Source organism: Lactuca serriola, chromosome 2 (genome assembly GCF_051521515.1).
Source record: "Lactuca serriola cultivar US96UC23 chromosome 2, Lser_US96UC23_V15, whole genome shotgun sequence".
In the NCBI taxonomy this organism is placed as follows: domain Eukaryota; kingdom Viridiplantae; phylum Streptophyta; class Magnoliopsida; order Asterales; family Asteraceae; genus Lactuca; species Lactuca serriola.
The window spans coordinates 158,317,047-158,330,297 of NC_136409.1; positions in this window are offsets into that span (position 1 = coordinate 158,317,047).

Genomic DNA, 13,251 nt, shown 5'->3' on the forward strand with positions numbered 1-13,251 from the left:
CCTGATCACATGTGATGTGGCGTATTCACCTAATGGCTAACTCCCACCACTCAGAGTCCCACAAAGCACAAAGCAAGCAGCATTCGGATAAGGGAAACATACTCAGGCAAAACTATTCTCATAACGAGAAGCTACTCTAGAATACAATGCTAAGCTCGCGCTACCAGGCATAACCTAAACAGGCTATCCTACTGATGTTTACCCAATACTAGCATGCAATTCTCATAAAGCTGTAACACATAAAGCAGGCACATAAGGCATCCTCCTAGATCCTTAGTCCTATACTAGCATGCTGTTCTACTGAAGCTGAAACAATTAATCATAATAATAAAACTTGTATTGGTAATTTGGGAGTACTTACTTGAGCTCGGCTGATCGCATGCACCACACCCTTATCTTGTTTAAAAAAATTCTTTTCTTTCTAAGTGCTTTTCAAAATCTCATTCGAAAACATTTTTCTTTTTGAAAATCTTTTTATCTTTCCCTTAGTTTGAGTTCAGATGCACCCGGAGGTGTATCCGAATCCCTCAAACCAGGGCTCTGATACCAACTTGAAACGACCCAAAAATACGGCCCGAAAATTTCATTTTTAATATAACCATAATCATAAAACGGAGTATATCATAATAAAACCATGCGTTGCAAATCTCAAAACCATACTAAAATACAAATGAGAAAACGGTGTCATGACTGTATCAAAACATATATAAGATAACTGATCAACTCCCAGGATAAAAACTGTGGCTGTGGTGTGTGCGATGCCATCATCCCGAGCCCTTCCCTCTGCTTGCGGAAGTACCTGAAACCAAAAATGAAACTGTAAGCACGAAGCTTAGTGAGCTCCCCTAAACTACCACATACCACACAAACATATAAAGCACATACTGGGCCTTGCCCACTGCATCGGACCGAAGTCCGGCTAACCGGGGCCTTGCCCCCTACATCGGACCGGAGTCCGAAGCTGACTGGAACATCGGACCGAAGTCCGAAGCTGACTGGGATCTTCGTCCCCTACATCGAACCGAGTCCGAAGCTGACTAGGACATCGGACCGAAGTCCGAAGCTGATTGAGACATCGGACCGAGGTCCGAAGCTGACTGGGACCTACGTCCCCTACATCGGACCGAGTCCGAAGCTGACTGGACCTCTGTCCCTTACATCGGACCGAAGTCCGAAGCTGACTGAACATAGCATAACCATATCAACTGGCATAACACATATCCTGTCTGAACCACGAAGGCATCAAACATACTAACTACTACATCGGATCGTGGTCTGAAGCTGACTGCTAGCTAAACGGGCCGGCATTGTGGCCTTAGACCCATTACTACTGGAAGGAAACTCACCTCGTGAACTGGCTGCTGTGTGAATGGCTCTGGAAGTTAATTGCTGCTGCTCCGGTATCTCCCCGGCTACAAGGCCATAAACACACTCAATCAAATACTAAACACTGCACTGGGGTAAAATGACTCTTTTACCCTTGGTCAAAGTCAACTCTCCCGGTCAAAGTCAACCCACAGTTGACCTGACTCGCCGAGTTGGGCCACCAACTCGCCGAGTCTCTAATCTCATTTCACAACCCCACTTGTGGCTACTCGTCGAGTATGGCATCGACTCGACGAGTACTCTCTCTATCCCAGAACTCAGACAATCTTCATCCGACTCGCCGAGTCATATGAACAACTCGACGAGTTGTTCTTGAGCTTAAGAAGATTGTCTTGGACTCGCCGAGTTGTATGAACAACTCGCCGAGTCCCTCCATTACTAAGTCTACTCTCCGACTCACTGAGTCCACTATACTACTCATAGGCTTCCACTCGTCATCACTCAAAAGGGGAAAAACGGGGACTCGCGACTCGACTCGCCGAGTCGTTCTTCCGACTCGCCGAGTCGCTTGCATGCAGCAACTCAAAACTCGATTCTGCTTGAATCCAGTGTATAAAACTAATAGATCTGGACTCCCTTAACTCGATTAGCACGTAAAGATTCTATCTTTACGTGCCCATATGCATCCATGAAGCTAAAATGGCTCAAAAAGCATAATAAATGCTAGATCTAGGGTTTTCATGCAAGATAACTTCAAAAAGGCAATAGATCTGGGCTCTACAACTCCTAAATGAACAGATCTAAGGATATCTCGACATAATAGGGCATCCATACAATCATAAGGCTTGAGAGAAGCATCAAACTAGATCTAGAAGAGTTCTAATGGAGGTTAAAAGCATAAAACAGGAGGGAATCCGAAGAATACCTCAAAGAACTCTGATTTGCCCTTGGATCTTTGCTCTACACCTCTTCTCCTTGCTCCTTTCTTCTTCTCCTTCTTCAAGCCTTCAAAATTTAACACAAGAACACTTAGATCACTCAAGGATGGATTAGGGTTTTCTCACAGCTTTCTGAGGGTGAAGGAGGCGAGATTGGGGGCTATAAGGTGGATTAAATAGTGAGCAACCTTGGGATTTAGGGTTTCTCCCAGGCAGGCAGACTCGCCGAGTCCCGAATATGGACTCGCCGAGTCGCCGACTAACACGTGCTCGAAATCCCGTCCTTACTCGGCGAGTCAGGCTATGAACTCGCCGAGTCCCTCTTGCAAACTTCTAATTAAATACTATGGAATCATCATACCGGGGATGGGTCGTTATAGATTCCAATCATGGACTCGGCGAGTCTGCTGGGCAGACAGCATCAAAACTCGATTTTTCAGCTTCTATTGCAAGTATAACAAGAAAACAAGCCTAGGCTCTAATACCACTGTTGGGTTTTGAGCATTCTAACACTCCTATGGTGTACATGCAACCCTATAAACCTTGGATCTATGTTTTCTCTATTATACATGCAAATAAGAACTTTCCAGGGCTTTAATCTTAACTAGCATATTATGAAGTTCTTATACTACAAGTACTAGTTAGATGACATACCTTTTTGATGTAGCTTGATGTCTTCAAGCTTTAAGAGCTTAGCCCAAATAGTGTGGAAGCCTCAAGTGGAATCACAAATCACCAAAAACACCTTGGAATACTTTAGAGAATATGGATACTTGGTTCTCACTAGTGAAATCGGCTAGCCCTTCTTAGTGTACCACACTAGTGCCGGTTTCACCAACCAATGACATCTTTATATAGTATCGAGACTAGGGTTAAATCCATGACCTTTCATTTCGTATGATCCATGGGTTAAACACTCCATGGACTATCCATGAAAGCTTAGCCCAACCTAAATGAACTTGGCCCATTCCATATATATAAGAGTCCATATTTAATTAGTTCATTTTGATCACTTAATTAATTCTAAATTAATTCTTGATCAATACTAATTAAATAATATGATTCCATATTAATATATTAGAACTTATAATATATTAATATTAATCATAAATATACTATTCTCTAAAGATGATCCATATAAATTGTGCCGGTGAAGTGCAACCCAAATGGACCATGCCGGGTCGGGTCAAGTACATACCAAATATAGTTATGGACTTAGACATTAATCCAACAAGAACAACATCTTCTGTTGCCATCTCCAGAAATCTGAGCCTTTGAATTTCTCAGGCTTTTCCACATGTGTTTTGATGATGGAATTTTGATCCATTCTTCACTCTTTGATTTTTGTCTTAGATTGTTATGAAAGAAGTATACAATCAACAAACTAACTGAAATAAAACAAACGAAATTGAAATATATAAGCATCAATTTACAGAAAACATACTTGTATGATGATTACACAGGAAATTTACTACGAAATTGTACAGATTGAGGCCTGCTTTGCAGTGTCCTAAGACAGAAATTTCCCTGGTAGGGATCTGTCAAGATGATACAACAATCGACCAAGAACTTCTCTTGATTCTGACGAAATTCTCTATGTTCCCTTCATTGTATGTGGAGTACGAAATTATATTAGGAAATATGTGTGTGGTTTTTCTGAACCCGGAATTTGGTCTTTGGTGATCTATTTATAATAGATTGACTGGTTTTTCCCTCAAAAACTGCCAACCGAAATTAACTGTCAAAACAGTTAAAACGAATTTAACAGATTTTTAATATATAATAAAAGTCAAAATCGGAATTAATATATATATATATATATATATATATATATATATATAATATTGTAACTAGTCAATGAGACCCCAAGGCCCAAGGCCAATCTTTGACCATTAAATATATATATTAATCTAAGCTTTCAAGACCAATTTGACTAGCCCAATCCCTCTAGTCCAAGCCTTTGATCTAATTAGTAAACAACTAGTAGAAGGCTTTTTAAGGGAGTATAAGTTTCCTCTTTCTTCCAATGTGGGACAAGTCCCAAAGAGAGTGTTTTCCATTTAACAAAGTTCCGACATATTATACGACATAAGAAGACTGTTGATGCTACCATGAATCACTTAAACAAAAAGGACACACTTTGTATCCCGATCACAAAGGAATTTCCATCTCCATTTCGTAGGAAGAGCATGATTCACACCAAAGAGACTACCTAACCCCAATCATCTTCTTTGTTTTTTCTTGCAAGAGCTAGATTCCATTTAATCCAGTTGAGGTGTTTTTTTTTCATTATACTGACCCCAAAAGAAATCCCTCCTTAAGCTTTCAAGGTTTCATGGACTTTTTAGGGGATTTAAACATGGAAAAATAAGTGTACCAAGTATAGATTTTATAAGGGTACTTTTTCGTTCGGTTGACAATGAGAATTGACCTTCCATTTTGAGAATTTTGATATAACCTTTATAACAATCGGATTCCAAGCGTTGACTCTAGCTGTGTTATGTCCAACTAGAAGACCTAAATAGGATCACGATAACTTCTTTGCTTTGTTTTGGGTAAAGACTGCAACCACTTGAACTTTTCGTAAAGGAACTACATCACCAAAAATCTTGCTTTTTGCAGGATTAATTTGTAGCCCTCACGCGAGATGAAAACATTTATAAGGAGACAAAGGATATTTTTAAAATTGTTTTTGTCCTACTCAGTATCTTAGCTGAATTCTTAAACTATCGCTATCATAGCTTAACCGAATATTCAAGTCCTCTTTGAAGCTATTGGAAAAATAATGATAAAACTCATCTTTGATTTATGAAGGATTTGTAAATGAAACCCTGTTACTTGAAATGCCTTTTATGGAAAGTTTGATTCTTTGATAATTGATATATCCATGGAAGAATTTTGAGTTTTCATCTCTTTCGGTTAACCATTTGACTTCTGCATTTTGTGTAGGGTCCAATCTTCCGTTATTTTCGATTTTCAAAAGAGTCACTAACAAGGTATTATGGTTGGCAATGAGATTATCTGTAGCCAAACCTTTTTCGATGTCTTAATCTTATATAGCTAATACATTAGAAAGTCGCATTTCTCCTCAACAATCCTTCCCTTAAGATTCATGTCAAGGCTTATTCATAGCCTTAAAGTTGTTTAAGCTATGTTTTATAGAACAAAGATACCATGTAGATATGTGAAGTTTTATCTTCTTTCTTTTGTCAAGAGTCATCAGGAAGAATGGAAAGACTTCAATATGTATATGTGTAGGAATATGGGACTCCAAAATATGCATTTTTCAATTGTTTTAGCCAAACTTATGTTTTTTGAAGATTAAGAGCCAAAGACGGCTAGAATTTTATTATTAATGAAAAGATAGGATTACAATGAAAGAAGGGGAGCCTATTTTTAGAAAATAATTAAGGCAAACTTAATTACTAAATAAAAAGTCTATAACTAAAGACTAAATAAAGGCCCAACATAAATATATGTAATATGCTAACATTCTTAAACTGTTAATAGTAAACATTGGAACTGTCAAATTAGAAACAAAAACATGAAGTAGACTGGACCTTAATAAAAATATCATCAACATAGAATCTCTATAAGTGAAGGAAGATAGATAAGCTATATGATTCTAAGTTGAAGATAATGCTGAGTGAGATGACAGTCAATCTTAATATGTTTCTTCCACTCATGGAACACAAATTACGAGCAATATGCATCACATTTTATGAGCAATATGCATCACATTTTATGTTGTCACAATGTAAGGGAGTGGCTTGGAAACATCAACACTTATGTCCACACATAATCAATATAAGTATAGAATCAAACAATCTCACAAGTAATCACGGCCATTGTGTGATATTAGGCCTCGGTGAAAGAATGAGAACCAACATCATGTTTCCTAGTCTTCCATGAGATAACAGAATCTCCAAGAAAAAGGAACACCATTAATCGGATAATAACAAACACTAATTTCAGGTGAGTAACAGTGAGATAAACCAAACAACTTGTGACAACCCAGAGAATACATCACTAACCACCGTTAGTATTTAACGACAAAGCGTGAAAATGTAATAAGGGCAACCTAGTAACCATCCGATATATTTTAATATACTCGAATTTTTCGTCCTTAATTACGTCAACCTTTAGGCTAAAAAATGAGTGTACAAAAAAGTTGTATCACTTTAAGAGCAGGTTAACATATTTAGACTCTTTAAGCCGCTGCGATTCCAAAAATACAAATTTCACAAGAATCCGACTCGATATGGGTGAGATATGACTTGTATAGTAAATAAATATCTATCGTACTTACAAAGCTACAACGATGAAAACTACAACAATAATAGTTGACTTTTGGAAAAAGTCACAAACTAGGCAATCGTAGTACTACTTAAAGTAGGAATTATGAGACAAAGGACACCTAAAACGGAAGCCGTATAAGAAAATTATGGTTTTTATAAAATCATAACGGTAATAAAAACTAGTCGAAAAACGAAATTCAAAACTAGCTAAAACGACCAAAAGGAAAGTTGTAGAGAATGACGAGACCTACACAGATATATATATATATATATATATATATATATATATATATATATATATATATATATATATATATATATAAGATTCGTAGAAAATAGAGTTCGTAAGCGAGAATTACGAAATTTCAAAGTTGGATTTTTACCGTCACACACGTTCGCGCGTAGTGCGTTGTGCGCATTCTGACAGTCAATCCGTCTGGATATGGGATGACATGGCACGAGTGTAACATCCCGAAATATCAAGAGTAGAGTAAAGGGCTAAAAGAGTAAATGGGGAAAGAGCAACTCGGCGAGTCCATGTGTGGACTCGGCGAGTAGAGTCGCGACTGGGTCGCGTGTTAAGTAGCCGACTCGGCGAGTCAATGAGATGGACTCGGCGAGTAGGCGCTGAGTGGAGAAAACCCTAATTCTCGGGGTTGAGCCCTATTTAAAGATCATTATGTCTCCTTCTTAGCCTCTCTATCACCCCTTGAGTCCCAGAAACCCTAATTTCGAGGAGAAACACCATGGTTGAGCAAATTGGAGCTTGGAGAGGTGATTGTTGAAGAGATCCTAGAAAAGAAGAGGTTTGGAGCAAGGGGCTTTGCTTGGAATTGAGTTTCATTGCAGTTGGGGCGTCCTCTTGGAGGTAATATCTCGTTTTTGAGCTGCTATTTCTTTAATGCATCATTTTGGGGGTGTTAGAGACCATATCCTTGGATGTATTGGAGTCTAGAGGTTAGATCTGAGGTTGCTACCTCAGATCTGGAAGGGAGAAGGATCAGAGAGCATGAAAGTCCCTGTTTGTGAGTGATTGATGGAGCTATTTTGTCCCAAATCCAAACCCTAGAGTGAAAATGCATAGATCTCTTTGGATTCACGTAAAGTTTGCCACTTTACGTGATGGATGAGTGGTAGGAGGCTAGATCTATGTTTTGGAGCAATTGCATGGCCTGGAATGCTTCTGAATGGATTCAGACCGGTGGTACTCGGCGAGTCACATGAGTGTACTCGACGAGTTGCTTAAAGATGAGCTGGGACTCGGCGAGTTGGAAGAACAACTCGGCGAGTTGGATGAAGATGGCCTGGAACTCGGCGAGTTGTATGAACAACTCGGTGAGTAGGTTGATGATAGTCTTGGACTCGGCGAGTCTGTTCTTGGACTCGGCGAGTCTTGTCGAAGAGTCCCAGTATTCCCTGGATGAGTCGAGAATCGATGAGTCAAGGGATAACTCGATGAGTTGTGTGCGAGTGGACTCAGAGTTGTTGGACTCGGCGAGTCTCGGGGTGACTCGGCGAGTTAGGTCGCGGATTGAGTGAAGTACTGATTATGGGAACTCGGCGAGTCATAGGGTTGACTCGGCGAGTAGGGTTAGTCAGGGGTTGACTTTGACCAAGAATTAACCGTTGACTTTTAGGGTCTGGTCAGCGATGTGGCCTTTGGGCCAAGAGAGGGGTAGAATAGTCTTTTACCCTTAAGAAGGTGCATTGAGAGGATTGATTCTAGTCTCGAGAGTTATAGTCATGAGAGTTTTTGCCTTACGTGTTAGGCGGTGGCGAGTTCGAGATTCAAGTGTGGAGATATCTGCTTTCTGCTTGCCAGGTGAGTCTTCTCACCAAGGTTGTAGAACTCGCTACTCGGTACCTGCTCGGCCGACTAGGGAGTAGCGAGTACTCGGGAGTACTCGGGGAGTACTCGGATTCGGTAATTCATGTAGAAATATTTTTTAGAAAATTATATATGTCAAAATCATAATTTGATTGAAATATATAACCAAAATTAGATACATGTGAATACATAAAAACTGAAATACACATAATTGTCTCACTACGTGGATAATTACTGAAAATTTAAGATATATATGTAGTAATAATCACATGTTTGTGTTAAATAATAAATCATTAAGTGCATTATACATATTAATCTTGAAATTCTTGATTTTTTTCTTATTTTATGACAATTTTGACCCTTTGACCGAGTTTGACCGATTTTGACCGAGTTGGCCGAGTTTGACCGAGTAGGCCCGAGTTTGACCGATTTTGTCCGATTTTTGACCGAGTTTGACCGATTTTTGGCCGATTTTGACTAAATCCGAGTTTTTTGGCCGAGTTGACATTACTCGCCTCGGTGGAGGGCTGATTCCGAGTAATCGGCCGAGTACTCGGCCGAGTAGGCCGAGTTTTGCAACACTGCTTCTCACTATACTTTACCTTGAGTAGGTAACCAGAGTTATGTGACAGAGTATTTGTATGTTATGTATGTTATGTGTTGTACTGCATTATTTCTATGTGATTTATGTTGTGCATGTTTGCAGAGTTGGAACCGAAGGGTTCCTAGAGTTAGAACCGGAAGGTTCCCAGAGTTAGAACCTGAGGGTTCACAGAGTTTGGGTGCACGAACCCATAGAGTTATAGCCTCGAGTGGCTTATATGTGTTATGTGTGTGGTATTTTGGGGAACTCACTAAGCTTCGTGCTTACAGTGTTTGTGTGATGTTTTGCAGGTTTCTTTCGGTATCACGGGACGGCACCGGCTTGATTGTACACACTAGAGAAAAAGTTATGTTTTGGAGGATCCTGGTTTTCTATGCAAGTGAAAATGGAGTTATGTTTTGTAATCCGATTATGAATGAGATTCTAAACAAGTGTTTCTAAGAATAAAATGATTATTTTAAATGAAAAATTGTTTTGAAATTTTCGGTGTTACAAGTTGGTATCAGAGCCTTGGTTTGAGGGATTCGGATGCGCCTTCGGGTAAATCTGGACTCAAACTGAGGAAGTAAGAAAAGTTTTTAAAGAAATAATTTTCTAAAAGTGAATAAGAGTCAAAGAGAAAGCAAGAAAGAGCAGTGTGTACAATCAGCCAGAGCCCGAACGGTGATTTCCCAAAATACCCTTACTTTTGTGTTATGAGATATTTATGATGCACTTTATGAGATATTATTGCATGCTAGAGACAGGCTAGGTATTCCATATATTAGGACTAGAGTGGCCTGATTTGTGATGCCTTAGCCAAGGAATTGCTGTGATATGCGATGTGCTTTTGAGTATGTGGTGAGTGAGAATATTTGATTGGAATCCTTTAGGGGATTTGAGTAGAGGAGTAATCTAGGGGAGATACCTAGATGAGTACTGTGGTATTTGGAGAAAGAATAGTTAGAGCCCGCGAGGGGAAGAGTTGCAGAGTTCAGTGGTACTTCCGAGGATGAACAGAGCAAGCGGAGTTATCACCCAGAGTGAGTCATATGTATTCTTCGATGCTCGAATGCTGCTTGCTTTGTGCTTTGTGGAACTCTCGATGATGAGAGTCAGCTACCAAGTGAATATGACGATATTCAGGAGGTAGATGGCTGGCATCATTAGGAGCTCTTCAGCAGTTGATAGCAAAGAAGTGGGAGGACAACGGAAGAGCCTAGGGAGTAACCCTAGCCAGATGAGTGCGCTGGCAGAGTAGAGAATTTCGCTGGGGAGCGAGCACGCGCGATGGGATTGGTGAAAGAGCAGGTAGAGCAGCTACTTAGGAGCTTTGGGATGGTCCGTGTGGAAAGTATGGGTAGATGTGGCAGGTAGTATGGGCCCGTACTACTGAAAGCAGAGGACCCATACTTGATAAAGGGAGTATTCTAAAGGTTCTAAGGAGCGGATTGAGGAGTGATGTTATGGTTCGAGTACTCTACATCGGAGCGGATTGAGGAGTGATGTTATGGTTCGAGTACCCTACATCGGAGCGGATTGAGGAGTGATGTTATGGTTCGAGTACCCTACATCGGAGCGGATTGAGGAGTGATGTTATGGTCCGGGTACCATACATCGGAGCGGATTGAGGAGTGATGTTATGGTCCGAGTACCATACATCGGAGCGGATTGAGGAGTGATGTTATGGTTCGGGTACCATACATCGGAGCGGATTGGGGAGTGATGTTATGGTTAGGGTACCATACACCGGAGCATATTGAGAAGAGATTGTTGGATTAGTGTCTAAGTCCATAACTATTTTGGTATGTACTTGACCCGATGGTGCATGGTCCTTTTGGGTTGCCTTCACCAAAGCAACTTGATTGGAGAAATAAATAGAGAGAGAGGTTATTATGATTTATTAATATGTTATAAGAATAATATATTAAAGCATAAATCATATTTGTTTAATTAATATTGGTCAATAATTAATTAAGAATTAATTTTGTGATCAAGTGTAATTAATTAAACTAGAGGGGCTGAATTGTAATTATGTGATAGTTACAAAATAAGGTAAGGATTATCTTATATATATGGTGAACGAATTTGAGGTGTAAATCCCTTAGAATTTGACTAGGATAAGGATTTCTAGGACTTATCTTATGGTTGCTTGGTGGATAAGCAACTAGATAAGGATAAGGACTAAAACCCTAATCTTTACACCTATATAAACCCCCTAAGGCATAGGAATTCGTCCAACCCTTCCCAAGAAGTCCTAGGGACGAATTCTAACACCTCTCCTCTCTCTTTATACCTTCTCCACTTGCTTATGGTGTTTGTAAGCTATTAGAGGAGTGACACTTGTGACTCTCAGCTTTCCAAGGTCAATTCAAGGAGGAATTGGATTGTTATTGCTATATAACAATCAAGGTATGTTCTCAAACCTAATTATATGTTAATATTGATTTCCATATGCTAGAATTAGGGTTTATAGTCTTGGATTCAAAGTATGTACAATAGAGAAACCTAGATCTGAGCATTAGGGTTTGTATGAGCACATAGGATGTCTTCTGACCAAAACCCATCAGTGGTATCAGAGCTTTGATTGGTTTCTATTGTATTGATGCTTGTTGTAACTGAAAAAATTGATTTTTTGCATTCTGGAGGCTGGACTCGCCGAGTCCATGGCTGAACTCGCCGAGTCCAAGGTGACTCGACGAGTCAACTCGTCAGAAGGAGGGTACTTTGGGATTTCTTGCTGTTTTTGCTTATGGATAGTTACCTTATCATGTTAGATCATTATTAATCCGATTATATGATATATTTGACTATAATTTTGATCTAATTGAAGATATTTATCAATTAATAAGATAATTGTTTCCTTATAAGATAATTGATTAATTATTTTGAGTAAATTGATAAATTGTTTTGCAAGAAATCATTAAATAAATCAAATATGGATAATTATGTGATTAAATGTTAATTTGAATTATTTGTTATTTGATCCTTGTTGTTATGAAAAGTTTCATGTATTTTTCCCTTTAAGTTTTATAGTTTAAATTTGAACCCCAAAAGTTTGTTGTTTTGAAATTTAAATAGTTGAAACCCTAATGTTTTGAAAAAGGTTTCAAAACTTGCCCTCAAGTTTTGGAATTTAGATTTTGATTAAATGGTTTAATTTTGATGTATATTTAAATTCTAAAACCTAATGTGTTGAAATGTTTCAAAACTTGCCCTCAAGTTTTGGAATTTAAAAGTTGATTAAAAGTTTAATTAGGAATGTTAAATTCTAAAACCCTAGTATTGTTTTGAAAAAGGGTTCAAATCACACCCTTATGGTTTTATTAATTAATTAAGGTGTATGATTAAAGGAGGTTTAATAAATCCATAAAAGTTTAGGTTTACAATTTAAGTGAATTAAAAGTATAATTGTTAAATTGAACCACCTAATATTTTAAAAGTGTAAAATACACCCTATACTATATATAACATTAAAAGTCTAACATTATATATATGTATGAGTAAAAGTCAGTCTTACCGTTAGTAGGCCTCATTCACGAAGCTGGTCTATAAGGGGTGTTTAAGGAAATTGCCTATAAAATGGCGATTGAATGGGTATCCACTCTTACCCACCGCACTCTTGACCAGTGGAGGGTCGTTAGCCGAACGGGTAGGATAGGACGAAACCTTCCATTATAAGTATAATGAAGTATAAAAGTAACTAAATGTTTTCATATAATTCCCAATCTTAGTTACTTAGGCAAAAGTGAATTGATGCAATTCCATGAAATTACACTTTGTGCCCTTGCGAAGACGTTAGTGGAGCGTGTGTGGTTAACCGGCACACTAAATGGGTCTAAGCAAAGGTAGCAAAGGGTGACTCAATGTTTGTCATAGTTTGGTGGAGCGTGTGTGGTTTACCGGCACATCGAATAGGCGACCGTAACATGTGAGGGCACCATGCAAGTTTGCATGGTTATTCACAACCACTTTGTGATCCTCGGCATCCCAGTCACAAACAAGAGGGGCATATCGAGATTTAAACATGCCATTGAAAGTTCAATGAATCTCAAAGGATCTAGGAGTTTTCATAGATTTAAAACTTAAATTTCTTTTTCGTTTTTCGTGGTGGAAATTAGTGAATCGTCATTCACTTACCTTCAAATATTCTGCAATTAGGGTTACGGCTTCCCTCTCCCGAGTTGTAGAATATTGTGTTGGGTCCTAGCCTTAGTATCTCATTTGGGTGATTTACTAAGGACTCAATCTATCAACTAACTTGAATTTGTTTTTCTC